General features: G+C 39.7%; 1 long non-coding RNA gene across 1 annotated transcript in view; it reads left to right on the top strand.

The window, feature by feature from the left end:
• The window catches only part of LOC129440288 (uncharacterized), a 57,709-nt gene that overhangs the window by 15,851 nt on the left and 15,283 nt on the right, over positions 1-26,575 (top strand). Inside the window, exon 3 of the long non-coding RNA XR_008643071.2 lies at positions 5,795-5,978. This is a non-coding gene — a long non-coding RNA (uncharacterized lncRNA). The remainder of the gene's footprint in view (positions 1-5,794; positions 5,979-26,575) is intronic.

Genomic DNA, 26,575 nt, shown 5'->3' on the forward strand with positions numbered 1-26,575 from the left:
TTGGACCATTAGCATTGCGCTAAAAAGTGGCCAGAGTTTTGATATTTTTCCTATTTAAAACTTGGCTCTTCTGTGGTTGCATCGTGTACTAGGACCGACATAGAATTAAAAAGTTGCGATTTTCTATGCAGATATGGCTAGGAAATAGGCTATACTCTTATTCTGGCGTAATAATCAAGGACTTTGCTGATGTAACATGGCTGCAGCAGGCGTAGTGATGTTACGCCCTGCCCGAAAATAGTTTCCTGCTATTGAAAGTTACTAAAGGGACTATTTTCGCCTGTTGTGTAAGATCATTCCGCCTCCTGCAGCCATGTTACAGCAGCAAAGTTCTTGATTATTACGCCAGAATGAGAGTATAGTTCCTAGCCATAACAGCCTAGAAAAGCGCAATTTTTAATTTTCTGTCTGTGTTAGTACACGATGTAACTACAGAAGAATCAAGTTTTAAATAGGAAAAATATCGAAACTCTTTGGTTGTTTTTTGGCGCAATGCTAATGGTCTAATCGGATTCGGTGGATTGTGCTGAGCTATGCTAAAAGTGGTAACGCCAGATACAGAGATCAGCTGAATGCATTCCAAAACAGTAAAAATCAAATGTTTAACTCTAGGGGAGCTGGAAAATAAGCATATTTTCAAAAAAAGTGGAGTGTCCCTTTAAATGCAACTTTGCAGCGATACATATTGTAAAAAACACACTGTGAACGTTTTATGCCTGATTAAATAGAAAGTGGCTTGATGTCAGCTCAGTTCAACTTATTCATCCTGATAGCCTAGATGTGTTACCCTAAACAGCTTTCTCAAGGGTCCTTCTTGAATAATGCAAATGGCCGATCTCTGAAAGCTCTCATATAAAGCTGATTCATCTGTACTGTCTACAGACTGTCCAGCAACCGAGACGAAGAGCCTCGTGGGTGAAAATAGAATAAGGGGATTCAGGCATTTGACTTCAATGACATCCTTTAAGATACTGCACCAAAGAAATGTCAGAACAGATTTTATCTGTGTACTGATAAGAGAAGAGCGCCCCCTAGGTAGAGCTCGGCCACTTTTTACTGAAGGTCAGAAAGGGGTCAGGCTGGCAGGGCAAAGGAGATGTGGCAACAGAGGTCCAGCACTGGCCACCCACTGTGTAATATCCAGTTTCAGTGAAGGGATGGGAATGGAGGAGAGACAGACGGGAGAGAAAGAGATCGAGTGTGAGGGGGAGAGTGGGCTCGAATGCCCCCTTTAGTGAGAGATCCTGAAGCATCCCTGTCCTGTATCCATTCACTGAACGCTCTGTTCTGTCTCAATCTCGCTCGCTCTTTTTTTTCTCTCTCTCTCCCACGCTGATTATTTCCTGGTCTGAAGCCCCTGTGGTTTCCAAATGATTTTAAAATGGATTTCATTTCCTGTAGGGGGGGAGGTGGTGATAGCAGTGGGACAAATCCAAATGGTAGTTGTGTGGGAGAAATTAGAAAGGGAGAAGATGGGTATGTGTAAGAGAGAGGGTGCTGCTTTTCCTGAATATGAAGTTTTGGGTTTTGCCCTCAGGCCCTAACACCACGCAGCATTCTGTTACATTGCTCATTTCCTCCTTGAGCACTCGATCAGAGACCTTGGCACCATTCTTCTCTTTTCCTTCTAGTCCCTTTTTCTGTTAAATGCTGGGTTGGTTTTAACCCATTGGACAAAGCACATAAAAATTACCCAATGCTGGGTTGTTGTTACCGAACATGGGTTGTAATTGGAAAAACTAAAAATATTCCCATGCTGCTATTAACTTTTGTTACATCACTTTATATAATAAAGTTGCTCCTGATCCTGTAATTTGCTGGGCCATGCAGAGTTTAAAAAAGGCTGATATTTAGTATAATGAAAATAAATCTAAAAATGTTGTAAGCACAGACCCGGTCATTGTACAAAACAGCAATCATCCCAAATCGGTTAGCAGTATATCATAGTACATGAGCAGTTTGGAAATGGGGCAAGGTTGTATGATTTTGGCTACAGTGTAAAATCATCTGTGCAGTACAACAAAACACTTGCTTTAGTGATGTTGCTTTTTTAAATCCAGGCCAATATCTAAAGCCAATATCTAAAGCCAATGAACCATGGTTTTGTGTCACCTCCATTAAACAAGATGGCGCCAGTGTGTTGGTCGGCTTGCCGTCAGTTTCTATATTTGTTTGTGTTTGTATTGCTATTTACGTTAGATAAGCACTGTTCCGCTGCTACATGGTCTTATGACCGGAATACTTTGCTGGATCTCCGAAATGCATGGGTAACTCCTGCTTTTCGCGACGGATGTCACCCTCCGTTTATTTCTCCAAACGCTGAGTGCGTAATTCGGCCACCCTGCTGTGTTTCTAACCGGAGGAAGCGCCGCAGACGCCGAGGCAAACGTGGAGGCATCAGGGTGAAGATCAGGAGAGGAGCGAGTGTCTTTCATCCACAATTTATTCGCTGCCAGTTCTCTGAGTCTGAAGACATTCTAGGTCGGAAAGATCTCTACTTAGCTCGACGCTCGTGGGACTTGAGGTACGCCTGTCATGTACACATTATGCTGCATCGACCCCAAATGCCCGCTGGCCCGGCTCGACCTAGACTGCGTGTCCGTAGCGGTGGGGTAAACTCGCTGAACATCCGCGCTTTGGATTATTCCCGCTGCCCCCAGACTGCGGTTGTTACAAATGTAAAAGTTGCCTTGGTAAATAGTAGGTCTGTGTCAAACAAGTCTTTTATTCTGAATGACTTTTTTTCTCATCATAAACTGGATTTTCTATTTTTAACCGAGACTTGGATTAACGCTGGACCTGGTCAGTCATCTGTTTTTACTGAACTATGTCCATCTAATTGTTCATTTATTAGCACACCGAGGTGCATTGGAAGAGGTGGCGGTGTAGCTCTTGTTTTTAGGAACAATTTTAAACTTCGGACACTACCTGCACAGAGTTTTGTCACCTTTGAACTGCAATGTGTAATTGTTGAATCCATCACATCACCAGTGGTCTGTTTACTGATCTATAGGCCTCCTAAACCTGACAAAGATTTTATAACTGAATTTTCTGATCTTCTTTCCCATTTTGTGTCACTGTATGATCGTCTCCTTATACTTGGTGATTTTAATATTCATGTTTGTTGTCCAGAAAGATTTATGGTTAGTGAATTCTGTGGTGTGATAGATGCCTTTGGCTTTACACAACATATAGATAAAGCTACTCATAAACTAGGGCATGCACTTGATTTAATTTTATCATATGGATTTAATGTTGATAACATTGTGATTGAGGAGGCAACTTTCTCTGACCATAAACCTATTATATTTGACATTAACCTCCTCGGGCCCCTGCAAACTGTCAGAGTTCAGGATCACTATTCTCGTCATATAAATTCCTTTACAGCAACTAAGTTTTCTGATAGTTTTTTGAGTGGAAATGTTGCATCTATTATTGCAACAGCGGCATCATCATCCTCTACCCCGGATAAATTAGTTACCCTTTTTCATTCTTCTTGTTCTTCTATACTTGATACTGTGGCACCGTTTACATACACTCGCTCTAAATTGAAATCTCAATACTGGTTAGATGACGACACGCGCTCTCTTAGGCACGCTTGTCGAAAAGCTGAAAGGAAATGGAAAAAGGATCATCTCGAGGTTTCTTTTCAAATTTTTACATCTTCATTAATTTCTTTTCAGGCAGCAGCAAAAAAAGCCAGAGTCAAACATCTCTCTGATTTGATCAGCAAGCATTCAAACAGACCAAGAATCCTATTCACTACAATAAACTCTGTTATCAGTCCTTCAAATCTATCGGTTGTTGATGCCTCTGCTGATACCTGTGAGAAATTTCTTAAGTTTTTTACTAATAAAATTGATAGCTACAGATCAGTGTTGATTCCCACATCATCTGCTACTGTGCCTGGCTGTTCAGGGGTATTAGCTACTTTTAACCAATTTCAGCCCATCTGTCTTACTGAATTGAGGAACTTAGTGTCACATATGAAACCCACCACTTCTTTTAATGATTCTATTCCCTCTTTTATTTTAAAGGATGCTTTTGAGGTAGTCGGTCCCTCCATTCTGGTTATTTTAAACTTATGTCTTGTATCTGGCATTGTCCCAACAAGCTTTAAGCATGCAGTTGTCCAACCCCTGCTTAAAAAACATGATCTTAATGTTACATGTTTGAATAACTATCGTCCTATCTCTAAGCTTCCTTTTATTTCTAAAGTGTTGGAAAAAGTGGTTTTATCACAGTTTCTCCCTTTTTTAACCACTCACAAGATATTAGAACCTTTTCAGTCAGGCTTTAGATCACTACATAGTACTGAAACCGCCTTGCTTAAAGTAGTCAATGACCTTCTTCTTACATTAGATTCAGGTGATAATGCCATACTGATATTACTGGATCTAAGTGCCGCTTTCGACACTGTTGATCACAACATTCTCCTTACTCGTCTTGAACAGCAGGTGGGCATTAGGGAGACTGCATTACTTTGGTTCCGTTCTTATCTTAATGATAGGACTTTTTCAGTATCTATGGGCAAGTTCACCTCATCCTCTGCCTCTGTTTTATATGGGGTTCCTCAGGGGTCCATTTTGGGTCCTATGCTTTTTAGTCTGTACATGCTACCATTGGGTGATATTATACGGAAGCATAACATCTCTTTCCATCTTTATGCGGATGATTCACAATTGTATCTGCCGTTAAAATCTAAAGACTCCTTACAATCTCTTCTGGCCTGTCTCGAAGACATCAAAATTTGGATGGCTGATAACTTTCTCCAATTAAATGATGACAAGACAGAGGTGATTGTTTTTGGTTCTCCTACGGCTAGATGCAATGTGGTTCAAAATTTGGGTAATTTCACTTCATTTATAAAACCTTATGCAAGAAACTTGGGTGTTATTTTTGACTCAGAACTCTGTTTCAACAAGCAGATTAGTTCTGTTGTTAAAAATAGCTTCTATCAGCTTAGGATGATTTCTCGCATTAAGTCATTTTTATCTTTTAATGATCTTGAGATAGTTATCCATGCCTTTATAACATCACGGCTGGATTACTGCAATTCGCTCTATTTTGGGCTCTCTCAATCATCAATTAGACGTTTGCAGTTAGTACAGAACGCAGCAGCGCGTCTTTTAACTGGCACTAGGAGGCGCGAGCACATAACCCCCATTTTGGCTTCCTTACATTGGCTCCCTGTACCTTTTAGAATTCAGTTTAAAATTTTACTGTTTGTTTTTAAGGCACTTAATGGGCTTGCCCCCACCTATATTATTGATCTTTTACAGCCATATTCAGTTCGAAGGTCACTAAGATCCTCAAATAAAGGGCTCCTGCTTGTGCCACGTTCACGGCTTAAGCAGAGAGGTGATAGAGCTTTTGCAGTTGCTGCTCCACGTTTGTGGAATCAGCTCCCCCAGGATATCAGATCTGCCCCCTCCATTGATGTATTCAAATCTAGGTTAAAAACTCATCTCTATTCTCTAGCCTTTCTTGTTCCTTAAATTATGATTTTTATTGGTTTTATCTGTGTTGTGTGCTTTGACATGGAAGACTTTAAATTTATTATGTTTTATATAATCATGTTTATTAGCTATGTGTTTTATTTTATTGTTTTAGTTACTCATTGTACAGCACTTTGGTCAGTTTTGCGCTGTGTGTAAATGTGCTTTATAAATTAAACTTACTTACTTACTTACTTACTAATATTTTATTCAACAAGATGTCATTCCAAAAGCAATGCACATTACGCTTTGTTCAAATCACCAATGCATCTTTCATTCCCTTCTTCTCCCATAAGTCCCAGCGAATCAGCATGACACAAGCGCCTTCCCGTGAGGCAGAGGTCGGAAGACAGAAAGAGCGGAGGAAGAGAGAGAGAGAGAGAGACGGGCCTCGATAAGAGCCGCTATCAGAACGCACCCAAACACAGCGTCCGGCTGTTCTCTCTTGTGCACACAGAGGAAAACAGATACCCTTAGCAGGTTTGGGCACTTTTCCATGCTGTCTTTTCCCTCTTTTGTCACCCATTTCAATAGGTAGGACTCAGAAAGGATGTCTGTTAGGATGTTCGTGACAAAGAGTAAATACGGCAATTGTCTTTTGCACAAGAGGCTTTATCGTGTGTGAACCTCTGCAGAGCAAACGAAAGATCTCCGTCCTCTTATGAAAACTGAAAAATAGGGAAATGTTGAAAGGAAATAAAGCTGGTGTTTCTCACGCCAAGTTATGATTGCAATACGATAGCAATGCAATGCGAGTTGATATCGAAAAGTGTCTGCCAAATGCCTAAGTGTAAAGATATGAGCACACCCCTTTCACTTTCATTTATTTTCACCTTTAAAGTCTTCAGATTCAACTAGAGTCTTGTAATGAGCAGAAGCTCTCTCCTAACCTGAGCCACCTACTACCTGTGTCTAACAGCTAATTACCATCGGATTGTCAAAGCTTATGCAGATGAAGCTCACTCAACCCCCCAGGAATAGCACCTCTCACAAACTAGTGTGAAACAAGTCAATGTCAGCGTGTTATGGTAGGAAAGAAAAATCACAAATGAGATCTATTTAATATCTCAATTGTTTTCCAAAACAGCAATGAGTTTAAATTGAGCGCAAATTGAGACGTTTGCTGAAATCTCCTGCCTGCTTCAGAGACTTTTGTCATAGCACTGTGCTGAAATTTCCCAAACTAAATAAGCGCACTCCTTAAATAGTAATAATTGGCTGTTTGCTGAACAACACAAAGCGGAAAACGAGTCTCATTGCTTTCACTTCTCGAGAAAATGTTAACAACAGTATGAACTGATCACAATATCTATAAACTTTTAAGGTATTCAGCTAACCTATAGCTAGTTGTTTGTTGCATTTATTTTATTAGAGTCCAAATGTCAGTGAGAAGTTTAAAATATCAATCTGTATAACTTGAGTTAAACATCTCTATAGGCTATTGACTAAAGCACATACAAAAGACCGTTAATTAAGCGGACGTGGACGTGCTGAAACAGATGAGTCGCAGTTGATTTTTAATGTTTATAATGTTTCTCGCAGATACTGTTGATGAAAAACTTTCATATCTAAATGTCCAGGTAAGAGTCAAGTGTTCAGTCAGTTAATAATAAAGCCACCGGCGTTTTGGGCCGCAGCTCCCTTATTCATGGAGCGGACGCTGTACACAAAGAAAAAAGCCTATAAAGGTTTTTATTTTAAGTGGTTTTAATGCTGGTTAGCAATCAGTTATATTATGGCGCTTTATATTTGTGTTGATCAGTTAAATTAAAGTAATTGAATTTACGCTACAGTTATTCTGTCATCTTAGTTTCACTTTTGCATAGTATTACATTTTGAATAGAAATGTACGAAAAACAAGTTACTCTCTTAACTCTTTCTGTTTTGCCTTTATTGTACATATGATGTGAAAAACAAGAAGGGCATAGCTATATGAATTTAACGTGAAAAGCCCGGTTGTGCGTTACTTGTCATCAATGTTGGGTGTAACTAGTTACTTTTATTTTTCTTGTAATCTAATTACAGTTACTTCTGATGTAACTAAATACTGTGTATGGACTGTAAAACAATTATGCATACTATAATACAATAGTGGATTTAACATGGTTTTAGTTTACAATTGTCACAACTAACTGGTCAATTATTAGCATTATTAATAATTAGATGTTGGCTGTTTATAAAAACTTAATAACACATATTAATGCCTGATTCTGCAAAACCTTATTCTGCATCCTTAACCCTCCCCATTTCTACCAATACTTAAAATGAACAACTTCTTTGGTATTAATATGCAGTAGTTGGAGTATATTGAGGGAAAAGTAGTTCATAGTTAGTTTATAGAGAGAATTAAGTGGGACCAGAATAATTGATGTACTTATATATTATTTCTTCGAGCCATTTCAAGCCTATCCTTGTATAATGTACTAAATAGGATTTCAAAGTAATTAGTAATAAGTAATTAAATACTTTTTGGAGAGAGTATTTGTAAAGTAATCTAATTACATGATTAAAGATGTAATTAGTAACTAGTAATTAATTACTTTTTTTAAATAACTTACCCAACACTGCTTGTCATCCATGCGGTTAAAGGTGACATAGAATAATTGAACGGGGTATTTATCCTTGTTCTGTGATGTGACATGTAGACAAAAAAAAATTTGTTTGGGTCTGTAATGCCTTAGAAGCTTCCTAAAAACCTCTCTCAGATAGCTCTATTAGGGTGGGGGATTTTGCACCTATTTGGCTCCCCTACTGGCTTAAATTGCAATCTCATTACTGATTGGCTGACTTTGTTGCCACTCAAAAAATGTAGCCAATTATTTTAAAGTGGAGCGGCAGTTAGATGCATGTGATGTCATAAGCATCAGTTTTTCAGATTGGGCTGTTTTCTGGCTGCCATTTCTAAAAGAGGAATTTCTATGAGACTGAGATGTTTAGCATGTCTAGAACTTTTTGTATGTTCGTGAATGCGGGTAGACTACCATTATTCAACAAAGACAAGGTAAAAATGTTTTTTCATTCTCTGTTCCCTTTAAGTTTCTCAGTGCTGCTACTCATTGGTTACATAACACTTCCTATTCGACTATGAGGTTCATAGTCGAATCAGACCTCTCTGAATCGAATCCTCGAATCCTCGACTATAAGAAGTCAGCCCTAGTTAATTGTTAATAATTTGGGACAAATATGATGTTATTTAATGTTTAACTATGTGAGTGGCGCTCTGTGGCGGGACAGGGATTTGAGCAACTTCCGGAGTCAAAGCTGGGCGCCGCGGACAGGCGTCACCTGTCGGCGCCGGTATGCATATACTCACAGAACACAATGTGTTCGATTATTTTAGAATGGCGTGGCGCTGAGATGCACATCCGGTGTGCGACCCCCTTGAGGCTCATGCCAGTAGCTCACATTAGTAAACATGTAGTTGGGGCGTACTTCTCGACTGTTAAATCACAGTCAGTTTTATGTTGAGATTGGCCTGTTTGCCTGCGGTCTTTTGCTTGCACAAGGTTCACATAAAAATGAGGAAACAAATGCGTTTGAGGCTCAAGATATGTTATTACCATGTACAGAGCTCTTATTATTCATCTATGCCTAGGTAAATACAGTTTTTTATTCTATGGCACGGTTGGCACCTTTAAATTACACTAAAACAAGGGCAACGTAATAAAGGGTAACCAGCATTTTATATTCTCTAAATCTTTATTTTCATTCTTTGTGGTTTGTCTTAGGGGCTGGACACACCAAAACTTTTAAACGCGGCTGAAAACGCCTTGAGGACGCCGAGTGCCAGCTTTCTTCAGCTGAGTGCTAGCTTTCTTCAGCTGAGCGCTTTGTTAGCTGTGATACTAAAGCTGCGAGCCGGTTGGTTGCTGTGGTAATGTCCCGCCCCTCCTCCACTGTGATTGGACGGCCGCGTGAGAACTGACATTGACGAGCGGAGCTTTTCTTCCAAAGTTGAACATTTCTCAACTCTCGGCGCTCAGCGCTGAGCGCGGAAAAACCGCCGGGCGCCGGCTTATTTGAAAAACGCTGAGCTTCCATTGGAAACAATTGAAAACATGCGCCGGCCGCGGGCGTAAAAGCGTTGGTGTGCACGCCCCCTTAGTGTCTGTCCTTTGTGCCCTTGAAGCATAACAAATTCCTTTGAGTATACCTGGCAAAAAATGTTTGTTCATTCATTTACACAATTTATACCACGGGGCTGTTGAATGCTTTATTCTGATTGGTTTAGAAGTGTTCCATAGTCCATAGTTGTTGATTATTTTTCAATAGCTGCACACCTAACCTTTAAAATGTCTTAAAAATAGGCACCAGAGCAATATTTTTGGTAACAGTGGTATTAGTGGAATAATTGAGTCCGGGGTCCTTTGAATTATAAGAAAATAATGCACCCACGGTGTAACGGCACAACACGAACCACCTTGGGTGTGCATTATTTTCTTATAATTCAACGGCCTGTGCCTGTCGTCAATTATTCCTTACTTATACAATGAACGAAACCTATTAGGCTTACATCTGATGAACCCTGACAAAACAATTGTTGCGCTAATCTTTGACAGAAGAAATCTGACTGTGTTTAGTTAAACTGGGAAAATTCCCTCTGCAATGGCCAAAATTTTGATTTGAAACAGAAAGTACACCAACTGTCCCTCACATCTATAACACAGGAAGTATGGCCACCCTAAAACTGCCTTTCAAACAAATGCAACGAGGGCTATCCACCAGATATTTTTATATGTTGAATTGGAACTTCTGTTGATGGAAGGAAACCCATCTGACATTAAGCGAGTGTGTGAGAGAGAGAGACATAGAGCAAAAGCAGGAGAGAGAGAGACAGCTAATGTCTGACCTTGACCGCCAGCATAAACAGGAGCATCCTGTGAAACCGGATTACATTCACAAACTGTGTTTCAGTGGTCAACCAACAAGAGGTTCACAGGTTCAGCTTTGTTTTTGAAGAATAAAGGGAAACGACACCTTTACTCTTGTGTGACCCATGCCTGATGTTCTTATCAACAGAGATAATGGACGAATGAGTGACTGGTAAACTCCTTTTTCTCGGATTAGTCAAAAAGCAAATGGAGCTACGCGTTCCTTCCTTTAGCGTCCTCAAGGTGGAGCAGGCATTCGAAAGGAGAATCTTGCAAATGCACAAAGATCTCAGTCAGCAAGGATTTAGGGATGGATGTTGGCTGTTAGGATTGGGGGGAGGATGGAGGGTTGGCCTTGGCTGTGCTCGGCGGGGTTTGATCAGCCTGGCTCAGGGCTAATCACACTCGCGTTGATTAACAAGCTGCGCAAACACACAGGGCATGATTGAGCTGCCCGGGTAAAGAAAATAACCGGCAATCTACGAGAAGCCCAGGACACACATGCCTTTCACTCGTCTTTCCTCAGCTCAAAACAGTCTCACACACATTAAAAACAACTCTCTCCCTTCAGATTCCTTTAATACCTTTAGTCAGACTTGCAGAACTCTTTCTGTCCTTCCCAATCACTGTCCGGTTTGCTTTAATGTGACAGGCACAAAGCACTGAGGTAATCTCATTCTCTATACTGTAGTTTATCATTGGCTGCTTTTTGTGTCTTCCTGATGGTCTTCTTGCCTTTATCTCACCATTATTGACCGTGACTTGACTTGTCTAAGCTCACTGCTCATTTTGGACTTTTATACTCTCTCTGTCTTTCTCTCTCTATTTCTCTCCCTCTCACACATACACATACACACACTAGCCAGTTTTTTTGGGGGAAAAAGAGGGTGCACCTTCGCCCCCTCACTCTCCTTCACATCCCCTCCTGCTTTTAGAAGCTGCAAATGAAACCAGATGGACTCATTTATTGCCAATTAGCTCCAACGCTCTAAGTGAAGCCTCACCTATACAATTTAAACTTTTTTATTGGAACCTCCCAGCATCTCTAACACTGCATCTTAATAAGAGTGTCAGACATCTTCATACTTTAAGTTGTCAAAAATCCAGAGAAGAGAGAGGCAAGAATCTTTATTTAGACATTATTACGATTCCAATTAACCTACAGTATGATTTTGCCTTTTATATGTTTGTAAGGCTAAAAAATACTGCGATAATCCGTATTTTCACCCAAGTGTGGGCTTTTTTTAACTGATTCAGGTTTGCATTTTTAATCGAATTTTCTCTAAATTATGTGATTCTAAAAATGAGGCGGCGCTGAAGTAAAAAAAATCTGGTGGGAACTTAACACCAACATTAGCGAGCCAACAGGAAATGGCTAAAGAGGAGTGAACATGTGTCATTTATCCATAGAGCCACACATTTAGAGTTCCCAAGAGGACAATTTCCTATTAACATGACTTTTTAGTCATTTAATATGTACACTCCGTACAGGTCTTGGACACCAATGGTATTTTTTTCATAAATGTAATGATTTTAGGGTTAAATTGTTATTTTTTTGAACATATCTAACACTTGCTTGATCTTTTCTGTGGTTGTCTTAAAGGGATAGTTCACCCTAAAATGAAAATTCTGTCATCATTTTCTCACTGTCATGATGTTACAAACCTGTATACATTTCTTTGTTTTGATGACACAATACTCGTGAGGAAAAAGAATACTATGGAAGTGAATAGAGCTCATGAACGGTTTGGTTACAAACACTCCTCAAATATCTTCCTTTGTGCTCATCAGAACAAAGACATTTATACAAGTTTGTAACATGGGAGTGAGTAAATGATGACAGATTTTTCATTTTTGGGTGAACTATCCCTTTAATTGTGCTGCCTGATCATTTTATTTGTTCGTTTGGCCAGTAGTTTAAATTCTTAAAGAGGGACATATCATGAAAATCTGAAAATGTGAAAAAGATCAAGCCAGTAACTAAGTTTTGGTAAACCATTCTCTGCAAGCATGTGAAAAATAGGTCATTGTAATTTGGCTCCCCCTGTGATGTCAGAAGGGGATAATACCGCCCCTTAATCTGCACTATCCAACCACGACACTGCCATTTAGTACAAAGATCAGCTCATTTGCATTTTAAAGAACACACCCAAAACGGCACATTTTTGCTCACACTTACAAATTGGCAATTTTAACATGTTATAATAAATTATCTATCTATATGGTATTTTGAGCTAAAACTTCACATATGTACTCTGGAGACACCAAAGATTTACATCTTCTGAAATGTCCCCTATATAGGTGCAGTGTGTACATTTTAGCGGCATCTAGTGGTGAGGTTGCGAATTACAACCAACGACTCAGTCCGCGGCTCACCCGTCGCTTTTGAAGCACAAAGAGAAGCTACGGTAGCCGCCACTGGACAAACATGTCATCGTCAGTGACAACTTAGTAAAAAATGTCCTTTAAGGGCTTCTGTAGAAAAATGACAGCACAAAATTGCGACTTCCATGTAAGGGGACCCTCGGTGTATGTAGATAAAAAGGTCTCATTCTAATGTAATAAACACATAATGGTTCATGATGAAAGGTCTTTATACACCCCTGATAATATAGTTTTGTATATTATTTTGCATTTCTGTCAAAAGATCCTTCTAAAAATTACACACTGCACCTTTAAATATGACGGACCAAACAAAAATATCAGTAACTGTTTTACTGACAATGAGTGCGCGCTTACACAACAATGGTTGTACTAAAAAACAGAAATGTTTTTTACTTGACATACTACAAAGGCCCTGTCCCAAATGACGCACATCATGTGGACTTTCAGTCTCGTGGCCTTATTGCGCGTGCTCGCTTAGTCTACGAGTCCGTAGGGTGTCCCATCCATAATTTTTACGCTCCGAAGTGTGCTCATTAGCGCCCCCTTTGCACCCTTGATGCGATCTTTGCACTTTACCAACCCAGAAGTCCTTGCGAAGAGCATTCAGATGAATCAGATGCAACTTATCTTCCTATGTCCCAAAATACGACTCCGGTGCGTCCTCGTGGATTCGCGTCAAGGGTTCCTAAGGTCTGCACTACATGATGTCATCAAAGTGTGGACTCTGAGGAAGTCCACAAGTCCGGAGTGTGCCATTTGGGCAGGGCCAATGTTGTCAAACGATCCTCATCAAAACTAAAAACATTCTGTAATGTGTGCTAGGCCAGTAGTTGGCGATGTTACTTTGTAAAGAAATACTACACGCCTGCACACATACAGTATTCTTCTCTACAGAGTGATAAATACAAACAGTCAATACGACATTTTGTTTGGATAATGACCCTACCTGGACTATAAAGCGACAACATTTTATAAGCTTTGTTGTAGCAGTGGCCCTGTTAACACCTAGTATTAAAGGTCACGTTCTTCCTGATCCCATTTTTTTAAACCCTAGTTAGTGTGTAATGTTGCTATAATAGAATAAATAATACCTGTAAAATGATAAAGCTCAAAGTTCAGTGCCAGGACGATACAGTTTTTTTACAGAATTCCCCTTTCAAAGCCTAAAGCGAACGGCCGGTTTGGACTTCCTGCTTTAATGATGTCAGTAGAACAGTTTTTTGACTAAACTCCGCCCACAGGAATAAGTCAGTCGCCAGCTAAGCTAGCGGCAAGCTAAGCTAACGGCAAGCTAAGCTACTATCGAATCATAACACACTAAACAAGCTTCGCAATCAGAACTCGTTACGTATTTCTGAAGGAGGGACTTCATAGAACAAGGAAGACATCAGCCAGTTTTTTAGGACAGTGAAAACAGCGCTATACAGATAAGTAAATTGTGTGAAAATAATGCAATTTTTTTACACGTGGAACATGAACACATGTAATATTGCGCACTGTAAACACAATCAAAGCTTCGAAAACACAGAAAGAGCAGGACCTTTAAGATGCATTTTGATCTAATTACAAGTGGACGATGCTAAATACATGTAATGCGCATGACATCACTGTTTTAACTGTTTTTGTAGTCTACACTAAAAAGACAAAAAAACTCGCACTTCAAAGGTTTACGTTTTCACGACACCAAAACATCATTGTCGTGTAAAATGTAGTTCTAAACGTAGGTTCGGGAGGAGCCTAAACATTCAGGCCTGTCAATCATCATTATGGGCGTATATAAGGCAGACTTCAGGCCTCTGGGTCCAGCTTCCTCTGTGCAGTTTCTGTTGCTGGGGGTAGAACTTGGGGCTCGAGCCCGGCCTCAGGTTCGCTCTCCCTGAAGATTCAGCGCTCCGTTGCGGAGCTCCCTTCGAGGACAGCAAGCCAAGTTTGTTTATCATTAATCATTAAGACCTGCATGCGCAGGCCAACTAGTAAACAAACAGCCAAAGTGCACAAAAAGTTTCCAGTTTTTGGTTAAAAACGTTGTGTAAATGTGGCCTGAGATTCTGTGGTCCTCACATTAACTGACAAACAACGTCGTCACATTTTTACACAAATGCTGCACTATATTAATGATAGAATTGGACTCCATCTGGACCTGCTTCATACTCTTCAGGTTTTGCTACCTCCAAATCAGAACATCTATTCATGTTCCACATACAATTTAATTAGTTAAACCTGTGAATTCTCACGTCACACATGTCTCATGAGATTAATTAAAGTATTGTGCCAAACCACTCAGACTGACTGTAATACCCACACCCAATCCAGAAATACAAAGCGCTCGCACATTATTTCTCAATCGTTGTCTACATTCTCAACGCGTGTCGATGGACAAGAACCATTAGCCTCATGTTCCATGTGACTTCTCTCTTGTTTTATTTTTCTCTCCGCCCTCTCTAAGCAAAGCCATATGTCTGCTGCCTTGCACGTCACACGGCTCATTGGCACGCAGCCCCGCCCATTAACATGCGCTGCCCCCTCTGCTCTTCTTCAGCGAGTTTGCTGCTAACTCCAGTCCAATGCAGTGAGCATTTGGAAGTCATTATGTCATTTGACTTGACAATGCTGCTGAAGGAGACTTTCTAGATCAGATTCCTAATCAATGGTGTTGGAAAAGCTTTGCAAGTGCTTGAAAAACAACCTACGCTTGAGTGAACTTTGCAGGTGTACTTGTTTTGGTATGAAGGACAGCACAGGGACTAAGCTTTCATGTTATTCATGAACACGATGAGGGGAACATCTCTGCGTGTGTGTGCTCGAAAGGAGCGTGTCGTTTCAGTGGTCTGAAAATGATGAGGAAGAGGTTATTTTCAGAGGTTATATTGAGAGTGGCGCTAATTGTCCCTGCAATGCTAATCAGTTCCGCCAATCCCAAGTGGGCCAGAAAGAGAGACCAATTTTCCTGTTACTGATCTCATGAGAGCACATATGCGTGGCGGAGGGGTATGTGTACGAAAGTATGTGTGCAAATAGTATGCGTGTGTCATTTTACATATAGTAAATGTGTGTGTGTGTTAGTCAAGGAAGTGCAAAGCACCTAAAGTGTTCCTTTGGGAATCTCGGTGTAGGAACATGATTAGATGTAGGTCTAGCTCGTGTGTTAGAGGTGTATGTCATTTTAAATAGGATTTTTTAAATAAAGTCTGTCAGCTGGCGGTGGTGTAATTTAAACACCATTTTACAACCCATTTTAATATCATAAACTAATTCTCAATGGACGATCGGGGATTAACCTGATCTAGGAACTGAATTGCTCTGTGGCGAGTCAAAAAACTGCATTACCAGATGGATCATATTATTTATGTAGTGTTGACAGTTTCTGTTTGAGAGCGGGGCATGGGTGAAACTAACATTAGATATTTTAAATTTGGGTACGCCATAGCAGCAATTTCAATCTGGTCAGCCAGCTGGATTCTCCCTGGAGGATTTAGGACTGCAAGTCCAATTTATGTCTGACAAACTATCACAACACATTACGGGACTACATAGCGCTTTATACACGACACGCCCGATAGCTACTGCACAGATGTTACAATCACAGTGGCGCTTGTATATGTGATATCTGCTTTCAGTCTTTATTAAGTCCCTTGGGACATACCAAGAGGAAGATTCAAGTACGGTATTGGTAGTATGAATGCATAAACCGACATCACATTTGAATCAAACGTGTGGTTTATATATGTGACTCTGTATGTGAAAAGTTATTTAATGTTTTCTACATAAAATCATCCTAAATAAGGTAAAGAACACTCTGTAAAAATATAACCTTGATATTTTTAATATTGACCAGGTCAAAGATCGAAATCATCAACTTTGATGCTACTAATCTCATAATTAGATAGAGACTTTAGCTTTGAAATTACAGACAGGGTTTTATTATGTGGCACATATAACACAGAGGGAAGTAGCAATCACTATAAGGTTGTTTTCCCCACTTTTGGAGAAATAATCAATGTGTTACATAAGCGTTTTGGTTGCCATGCAGAAAAAATCCCTCTTTATTTTTTAGAAAGTCCTTTTTCACCTGGAAACACATAAAAATACAGACAATCTCTCTCGCTCTCTTTGTTATATCACCCTACTTCATTTTAATAAAAGCTGTGAGTACAGGGTGATAGGCAGCTGATGGAAATGAGACCTAGAAAGGCTGATCATTACCAGATGACTGGATATCGTCTCATGAATGTTTTAATCAAGAGCAAAACATAACACATGGTTACTGATGCAAATCATTTGACGCTCGTGGAATCTTTTTGTGTAACGTTACTTCACAGTCGCACTCTTTGGACTTTATTTGAACTTGCTCTTTGTAGTCATAGGATCCTATGGCTTATGTCGTTCAGTTATCTTATGCAATGTGTCTGTACGTTTGTGGATTTACAGTAAGGTAAAGTGCAAGATCTCCTTTATATTCCATAATAAGTGGCTAACAACACTTTTCGGAAGCACACTTTCAGGTCCTGGTATTAAAATCCATAATTTGTTATTGGATTGTGTGAGTATGTATGGGATTTTCTATTCATTTTTATCAAATGTAGCCTATATATTTTTTTGAAGTCACATTTAATTGTTAAAGCTTAAAGAGCAACTATTTCATTGCTAAACAACAACGTTATTATGTGTATTTGGTATAATACAATGTGCTTGCGTGGTTTATGGTTAAAAAAACACATTATTTTCCACATAGCGTACATTTTTGTAGCTCCAGATTTCATGTTTCTTCCTGAAACGCACGGATTTGAAATGCTTTGTGTCCCTGATTGGCCAGCTAATCTGTATGTTGTGATTGGTTTGAATACCTCAGACGTCAGCCGCAAATGTGACATACCATGTTTGAAAGATTTGGTTGCTAACAGGAGTTAGTCCGATGCGGGAAGGATTATGATAATGTCGGTCTTCTCTACATCACCAATCACAGGAAGTAAACCATTGCTTTCAATCCGCGTGTTTGTTGTAGTCCAAGAAAAGGGATTTATGTTGGAGATGATAACTCGCGTCATCGTTTACTTTTGGGTATGTACCTTTTGGATATTGTTAACATGTACTAATACACACCTACACACCAAAGAAAATGAATAATCGTGAATCGGACCATTGGTGCTCTTCAACCCTTAAAGCAACACCAAAGAGTTTTTTTACCTTAAAATAACGCTTCCAAAACAGTTTCAGTCGTTCATCCACTCTAAACAGGGTGAACAGCACTTTCACATTCGCTTTGCAGCCCTCTATGGGCCAAAACCGCACTAAAGAAGTTTCCAACCGTCGGGTAGCGGTCCTGTAGTCCGAGTGAATACTACAAAAACTTGCTTTACGGCAGACCTACAATCCAATCAGAGCCAGCTATGCCTCAGTATTTATGACAGTGGGTAATGGACAATTACGCTTCTAACCTGTAGGGGGAGCAAAGAGCCAAAACTCTTTGGTGTTGCTTTAAACGCTCCTCGTTTTCTGTTTACACTACTGGCCCTTGGGGTCTATATAACCCCAAAATTGAAAGCATAATTGTAAGAAAAATATACGTTTTCAATAATATACATAATATATCTTTTTTTGTTTACTTATCATCTATACAATAAAGCTTTGTTTTTAGAGATTTGAAGGACTTTTATACTTGTTTACCACTAAATTTCTCAACTAGCTTGTCTGAAAAAGATGACATTTTATGAAAATTTACATAAATTATGATCTAAATTGAATTTTAATTGTTTTCAGATATTCATATAGGTGGTAAGTGTTGAATTCAGCCATCTGTTTTTAGAAAAAAAAACATAAAAGAATTACAGTTTAGGAATTAAATCATTTCGACCAGCAGATGCCCATAGAGACCCATTCATTTCACTGGATGTGGCCAACTGCTCAAATCACTACTTTATTAATACATTTTGTGAATTTATGTTTATATAAACATTAGAAAGGACATTAAAAATAAATATTATTTCAAATAGTAATTTTTGTAGTTTTTGATGCATTTTTAAATGTCTGTTTTTACAGAATGCCACAGAAATTTAACTGTGTGTGTGTGTGCGTGTACAAAGATAGGAATACCAGTGTTTTTGTGACCTTGTGGGGACATTTTGATGTCCCCATGAGGAAACAAGCTTATAAATCAAACAAAATGATGTTTCTTGAAAATGTGAAGTAGGAGAAGCGTTTCTGTAATGGTTGGGGTTAGGGAATGGTGTAGGTTAGGGGAATAGAATATACAGTTTGTACAGTATAAAATGCATTGTGTGTGTGTGTGTGTGTGTGTGTGTGTGTGTGTGTGTGTGTGTGTGTGTGTGTGTGTGTGTGTGTGTGTGTGTGTGTGTGCGCGCGCGCGCATGCGTGTGTGTTTGTTTGTGAGTGTACATGTGCGTGCATAGGTCACACCCCTATATATCTTATTATAGTACCAGGCCTTTATTTCTGTGTCAAAATGTTCAGATTTATGCTGCATTTCTTGATATTTATTTTTTGAGAAATTGATTTTTTTTTTCCCCATTCAATTTCAATTGGGGTCATAACCCAGGGTTGGGTCAGTATTGGACAGAACACTGCTGGGTTGTATTAAACTCATTGTTGAGTAACAATAACCCAGCAATTGCGTTAACAACCCAGCAGTTGGGTCATTTTAACCCGGCAGAGTGTCCAGTAGTGACCCAACCCTGGGTTAAAACAACACTTTTAAGAGTGTATTTTGTATGTAGATAGATAAATGGATAGACAGACAGGCAGGCAGGCAGGCAATTAAAAAGACAGGCAGACAGACACAAGACATGCCAACAGTAACCTATTCTGTATCTAGATAGTCGAAAGACTTATAAAAATAAAGGTGCTTAAAAGATTCCCATAGAAGAACCATTTTGGTACCTCAAAGAACCATTTAGTCAAATGTTTTTAGAAGGACCATTTCTTTTATAGATTTTTATAATTTGAAGAACCTTTTTTGAAAAGGGCAAGTTCTTCAGATGTTAAGGGCTCTTTATGGAACCATTTAGATTCGAAAAAAAAATTATTCTATGGCATCATGAACCACCTTTATTTTTAAGAGTGTAGACAGACAGACAGACAGACAGACAGACAGACACGAGACCTGCCAACAGTAGCATATGACGAGTGAGGATATGTAGGATGACAGGAGGGCGTCAGCTGTCTTAATGAACAAATGACTGTAACACTATTGTCAGCTCAGGCCCCTCTCATTAAAACATTCCCCAAACTGCCCACGTCGCCTGTAAAGTCCCCTCTTTATTTTTAGGTGTCTAATTAGGGGCCTTTGGCTTAGCCTTCTTACACTCTGTGTCGACTTTAAAGAGGTAATTAGAGAGATTATGTCTAGGCTGCTGTGAGAGTGTAGGCAAAACAGACCAAATGGACCAAGCTGGAAGTTTGGAGCATGAGGAAAAACATAAGATTTGGTCCCTTTTGTATACCAGTATGGAAGTTCAGATAGGCCTAATGAATGCAAACTCTATGTTTTTCCATTAGAGGAAATATTTTTGTATATTTATTTATTGCTGAAAAGTAGCGAGTAGCAAGCGATGATGTTATTGACGTGCCTTGTGAATGCATAAACGCATTCTATATGCGATCTTGAAAGCGCAATTAGCAAATCCAGTAGAAATTCCTGCCTTGTCTTAAACAGCATGCATGCTGTTTTCAAATACCCAGATAAAAATTCCTTGCAATTTCCTTTAAATTCCCACAGGGATGTCTGTGGAGGTACTCATTACAAACTTATATATGGACGTTTTTTAAGAGACAGCTGAGTCAAGCTAAAATTCGGTGCTAAATAAGAAGTCTGTTTCGTTCGAATTTAAGTCCTCCGAGAATCAAACTATTTATTAAGTAAATTCTGGCTTTGGCTCCGGAATAAAGAAAATCAACACAAGACAGACAGACAGAAAAAACAGGGGTTGATCGGAGAAGGTGGCAATGGACCAACATGGTGTAATGGATTTGGAAGTGACTTTAATTACACATGTGGCTATGTGAGTATGTAAGTGTGAGGTGCGTACAGAGAAAAAGAGACAGAGAGACTCAAATATGAAAGAATCAGCATAATATTACAATACATTTATGAATTTGCCAGACGCTTTCATCCAAAGTGACTTGCGGTGCATTACAAGCTTTTACATTTTATCAGTATGCATGTTCCTTGTGATAAGATCTAATGCAACAAACACTGATAAAATGGCATCACTTATCATTCCAAAGTATAAAAACTGCTTAAAATATTCAGAAACAGAAAGCTTGTGGACAAAAAATGGTTTAGTAGGCAAATAGAAAAGAGGGACGAAGCACAAAAACAGGCAGGGAGAGAGGAGTGCTGCTTGGTGTGGGCCCCGTGCTGTAAATTGCATCTGTTCCTAATTAGGGAGTGCTAATGAAGGCCTGTGTTCGTCCCGGTCCCACTGAGAGACGGGCTGGCTCACAGCCTTCATCACAGAGATTGAAAGCGAGAGAGAGAGAGACCGACTTTAATATCATTCGGTTACTTAACACAGTACCAACTTATTCCAAATGAAAGACTGCAAAATAATGTAGCCGTAACTACGGAAGTGATTAAAATTCAGATCCCGATTCCTGTTTACTTACTCGGTTATCGTGTGTGTTTTGTAGCGAAGACTTACTAGGCATAAAGGCTCACACGCTCGGTTGTGTAGGTGTGTGTGCACGTTTGTAAGCAGCAGGCGTAATTAGCAGGGATTTCTCGGATAACGAGTTTTTCCTCCAGCAGCGGGGGACACTGTAAGGTCAGGCTGAGTCGGACATTCCCACACCCTGTAGTGAATACAGGTGGCCTTCCTCTGCACCACACCCTCCACACACACACAGAGACGCTTGATCATTATTGTTGACCGTGAGCTCATCGCCAACAAAATTTACCATACAGCTTGCGCAAGAAGAAACTTTGAAGACCTGAAGACTTTTACTGCCTGAAAACCAAGAATGCAACCCAGCGTGTAAAGCTATTAGTGTGGCCCGCTCATGGTCCAGAGTAAAGGTATTCAGCTCTGACAAAAGGAACAGCTTGTGCACCTCCCCTCCCAATTACTGACCCTGACAGGGGTAAACAGAGTTCCTCTCCAATCTTTCCTACATCTCCCACCACCCAGGCCAAGCTGCGGCCCTTTGATCAGCCTGGAGCTCATTAATGCTCTTATCTGCTTTAATTAGCTCCCAGGGTCACGCGGCCCCTTTAAAGCTGACCCCAGACCAGCTGTTCAAGCAGTCAGTTTTCTGTATGTCGTAGACAGATATCTGGATGGGAGTTCTCCAAAATATTGAATCGAGATACATTTTTTTAGACTACACTTGTGGTTGAGGTGAAACAGGGCCTAGATCAGAGCACCGTTATTTTTGTACATTTTATTGTATTTAAACATTTTTAAAAAATGCTGGGCAGTTTTCAAGGATTGAACCCAACCCATTGGGTGGTAATTTTAACCTATTGTTTCAACTCAAAATGCTGGGTGGTTTAACCCATTATTGGATCAAATGTAAACATTTTCTGGGTTAATTTAACCCAGTGGCTTTGGATTTGACCCAACACTGGGTGATTGAAAATAACCCAGCATGTTTTGGGTGCAGGGTCAAATGTAATTCCATATACCCAAGTTCATCCTCCTTTTAATTTGACTGCTTTTGTGAAGCATGTGACTAAATACTTGTTAAGGCGTTTTTGGAAGCTTAGCAGAATTTAAAGATTAGGTCATCCCACCCAGCGTTAGCCAACGGCCAAGAGTGCACACTATTAAGTTTCATGAGACATCTCATAATGAGGTCCGTTGCCTGCAAAAGCTTACAAAGTTACTCAAGCGTTCAGCTGCGCCTCTGAACTGAGAAAAATATTTCTGGGATTTTAAATGTGTTGGATTCAAGCATACATGTATGCGAGCATGCGTTGGTCTATTGTTGTAAACAAGCAAACTGCTTTCCACAAGAGAGGGGAAAAAACCATCAAAACCGAAGCAATTAATCCACAGTATGGTCTCATGCTGCTCTGTAGGACAAACTGCCTTTGAGGTAACCCACAAAATTAACTGGATGAATCAGGTCTGGACAGAGCCCACAGACGCAATGGCACAGAGAACTGGGATGACACTACATGGATTGCTTTAAAGGGACACTCCACTTTTTTTTGAAAATATCTTTATTTTCCAGCTCCCCTAGTGTTAAACTTTTGATTCTTACCGTTTTGGAATCCATTCAGCTGATCTCCGGTACTGGCGCTACCACTTTTAGCATGGCTTAACATAATCCATTGAATCTGATTAGACCATTAGCATCACGCCTAAAAAAATAACCAAAGAGTTTTGATATTTTTTTCTATTGACTTCTGTAGTTATATCGTGTACTAAGACCGATGGAAAATTAAAAGTTGCGATTTTCTAGGCAGATATGGCTAGGAACTATACTCTCATTCTGGCGTAATAATCAAGGACTTTGCTGCCATAACATGGCTGCAGGAGGCGCAATGATATTACGTAGTGCCGAAAATAGTCCCCTGCTATTCAAAGATGCTAAGAAGACTATTTTAGGCTGCTGCGTCTGACATGTTTTCTTGTGAATTCGCTTTTTTTATCAGGCTCTTTAAGTTTAGGTTCAGTAATTTCCCTTAAATGCAATGAAAAGGTTATTAGTCAATAACTCAAATGCCTTATTTTCACAAATGTCACTTGAGTCATTTCATGGGTATGACTTGGTATGTCTTTCGCTGCAAAACCCTCTAAATGCATGCACAATTTTTGGCAAAAAAATCCACTTATAACAAAAATCCAGTTGCAAAATCACTAAAGATTGCGAATTATTAAATTCAGAATGTCAAAATTAAGAAACTGAACCACATTGTGGGGGGCATTGTGATCCTTGTGGCTGCCACATTCGGGTTGTATTTAGGTCGTTTCTCATCCCATTGTTGATCCAATTAATCTTCTGTGCACTTAAAAGACTTTGCTAAAAAATAACGTTTAGTGGATTCTGCCAACAAAGCGGTATTTCTGAATGACCTGAGGCCGGAATTAAGCGGATTTGAAGTGAAGGTATTCAATGTAAGGAATAATTGACGACGGACCACTGAATTATAGGAAAATAATGCACACCCTTCGCGTTATTTGAAATTATTTTCAAATAATTCAAAGGAGCGAAGTTAATTATTTCATACCATGGTTAACACAAACTATTTAAACTGCCTATTTTTAAGGCATTTGACAAGTTAGGTGTGCGGTTATCAAAAAATAATGCATACCCATGGAACATTTCTCAACCAATCAGAACACAGCATTCAACAGATCGGTGGTATAAGTGCCAAGAGCATTCGGTTAATATTATCTCATTTTTGATGGAGGTGGCGTTTAGCTGCTTTTGCATTTGAGCTCCTCAAATATTGTCAACACTGCGTGCTTCAACGTGTATCAGAAATCCAATTAAATTTGCAAGTGGAACTATTTAAAGCTGGTGATATGAAATAGATTTATGTACATGCAAACATTTGGCAGACACTTTTATCCAAAGTGACTTTAAGTGCATTCAAGGTATACATTTTTCATCAGTATGCGGTTCCCCGGGAATCAAACCCACAACCTTTGCACTGCTAATGCAAGTGAGCTATAGGATGTAATACCAGAGACTCATTTCTCTCCCGCTTTATATAACCACCACACAGCTATTCAGTCTCTTCATCTTGGGAGTGTAAATGACTGAAATTATCACTCCAGAATTCATAGTGAAATGAATTGTATGCATTTGGCAGATGCTTTTAAATCCAAAGCATCTTAAAGGTCTCGTTCTTTCTGTGTTTTTGAAGCTTTGATTGTGTTTACAGTGCGCAATATAGCATGTGTTCATGTTTTACGTGTAAAAAAGCGTCATTTTTCCACACAATTTACTTATCTGTATACCTCTGTTTTCACTGTCCTAAAAACGGTCTGATGTCTTCCTTGGTCAGTGAAGTCCCTCCTTCAGAAATACGTAACGAGTTCTGATTGTGTAGTTTGTTTAGTGTGTTGTGATTCGATAGGAGCTTAGCTTGCCGTTAGCTTAGCTGGCGACTGAAGTATTCCTGTGGGTGGAGTTTAGTCAAAAACTGTTCTATTGACGTCATTAAAGCAGGAAGTAGAGGGATGTAGTCCAAACCGGTCGTTCGCTGTAGACTTTGAAAGGTGACTTCTGTTAAAGGAAATATATTGCCTGGCCTTGAACTTTGACCTTTATCATTTTGCAGGTATTATTTATGCTCTAACAGCAACATTACACACTAACTAAAGTTTGAAAAAGAATGTGACCTTTAATAATCGATTTTATCAGTATTGTGCTTTCCTTGGGGATCAAATCTGCTACCTATGTGCTACATTATAAACAACGCTGGGTTATTTTCAACCCACTGTTGGGTCAAAGGGGCTAGCCTGTTGGGTTCTAATTTATCCTATGATGGGTTGTTTCATTTTGAAATTAGTTGGGTCACATATAAACATTTTCTGGGTTGATTTATCCCAAAAACAGTAACCAAAAGTAAATGAAAGATGGAGGAACAGCCACAAACACACACACACATATACACGCACTATCACTGAGGTGAGTCTACACTTTGCTCTCAGTATCTGTAAGCACCTGCCACAACTTTGTGACAGTGTATCAATAATGACTCATTTCATTAACAGGAAGACATCTCAGGTACTCGAATATAAACGTGCAGCATGTATACAGAGATATTCGAGAAGCGAAGGTGGGAGGAGGGCTGTTAAAAAAAGTGACGCGACGACCCTCGATGTTGCTAATTCATTTACAGATTTAATTAGATGGATGGAGCCCCTCGCAGTTATTAAAACAGAGGGGAGAAAATGTTGCCAGCACCACAGCACTTTTTAATTATGACTCCAGATCCCTGCTTGCTGACGTCTAGGGAACTGCTTAATTAAAATCCTCATTATTTTACTTTTAATTAGTTCCCCCCTCTTTTGTTTCTTCTCACCATATGGCCATGTTCCATGGTCAAATCAACTTAATTGAGCTAATTTAGCTGATCAGTTTAATTATTCAGAGTCCTCTGATTGGATGGAATTGTTGTCCCTGCACCCCCCTCCCCATCACCCCCAAACCCCTCCCCCTAAGTATTTTTTAATCATTCTCTTCTCCTCTGTTACAACTAGAACTAATGAATTACACTTTGTTCCTGTGGCTCAGTTGAGAGAGCACTGTGTTAGGTTGTGGGTTCGAAACACACACATACTGATAAAGATGCCAATTGGACATCAGTTTTGGCCACTAATGTAAATGTATTTGTGGGCAAGCTGATGGGACGACAGTCTATTTGTGTCTCCCTGATGTGCGATACCACCACATAAATCCCCTGGTACTAAACTGAGCTGCCTACCAAGAGAGTAGCCCATTCAAAGTCTTACAATACTTGTGTCCTGATGTAATCCAGGCTGACCGGCCTGAGTAAAGCAGTTAGCCTTGGTCAGCAAAAGCACGAACCGCTCTTCTAATCTACTAATGAGAACCAATAATGAGGACTGATCTGTCTCTCATTTGTGCCAGTAACACCTCAAACCTTTCTTTGTTCCTCTCCCTTGTTTAGTTTCGAAAAGTTTTGGAGCATTTACCGTGAGGCATTTTCCATTCAGTAGGCTACTCACAAAGACACACTGTACGATCAGCATTCAGGTAGTCTGAACAGATCCCAAAGTTTGGCCGCAGTCTCTTTCTCCCTCTCTCTTTGGTTGCATTAAGCTGTTTGGCACTCGTCTCCACTGCTTCTCTACCAGCGAAGCCAAACAGCTGTGCTGGCAGCCT

This window comes from Misgurnus anguillicaudatus, chromosome 22 (assembly GCF_027580225.2).
Source record: "Misgurnus anguillicaudatus chromosome 22, ASM2758022v2, whole genome shotgun sequence".
NCBI lineage: Eukaryota > Metazoa > Chordata > Actinopteri > Cypriniformes > Cobitidae > Misgurnus > Misgurnus anguillicaudatus.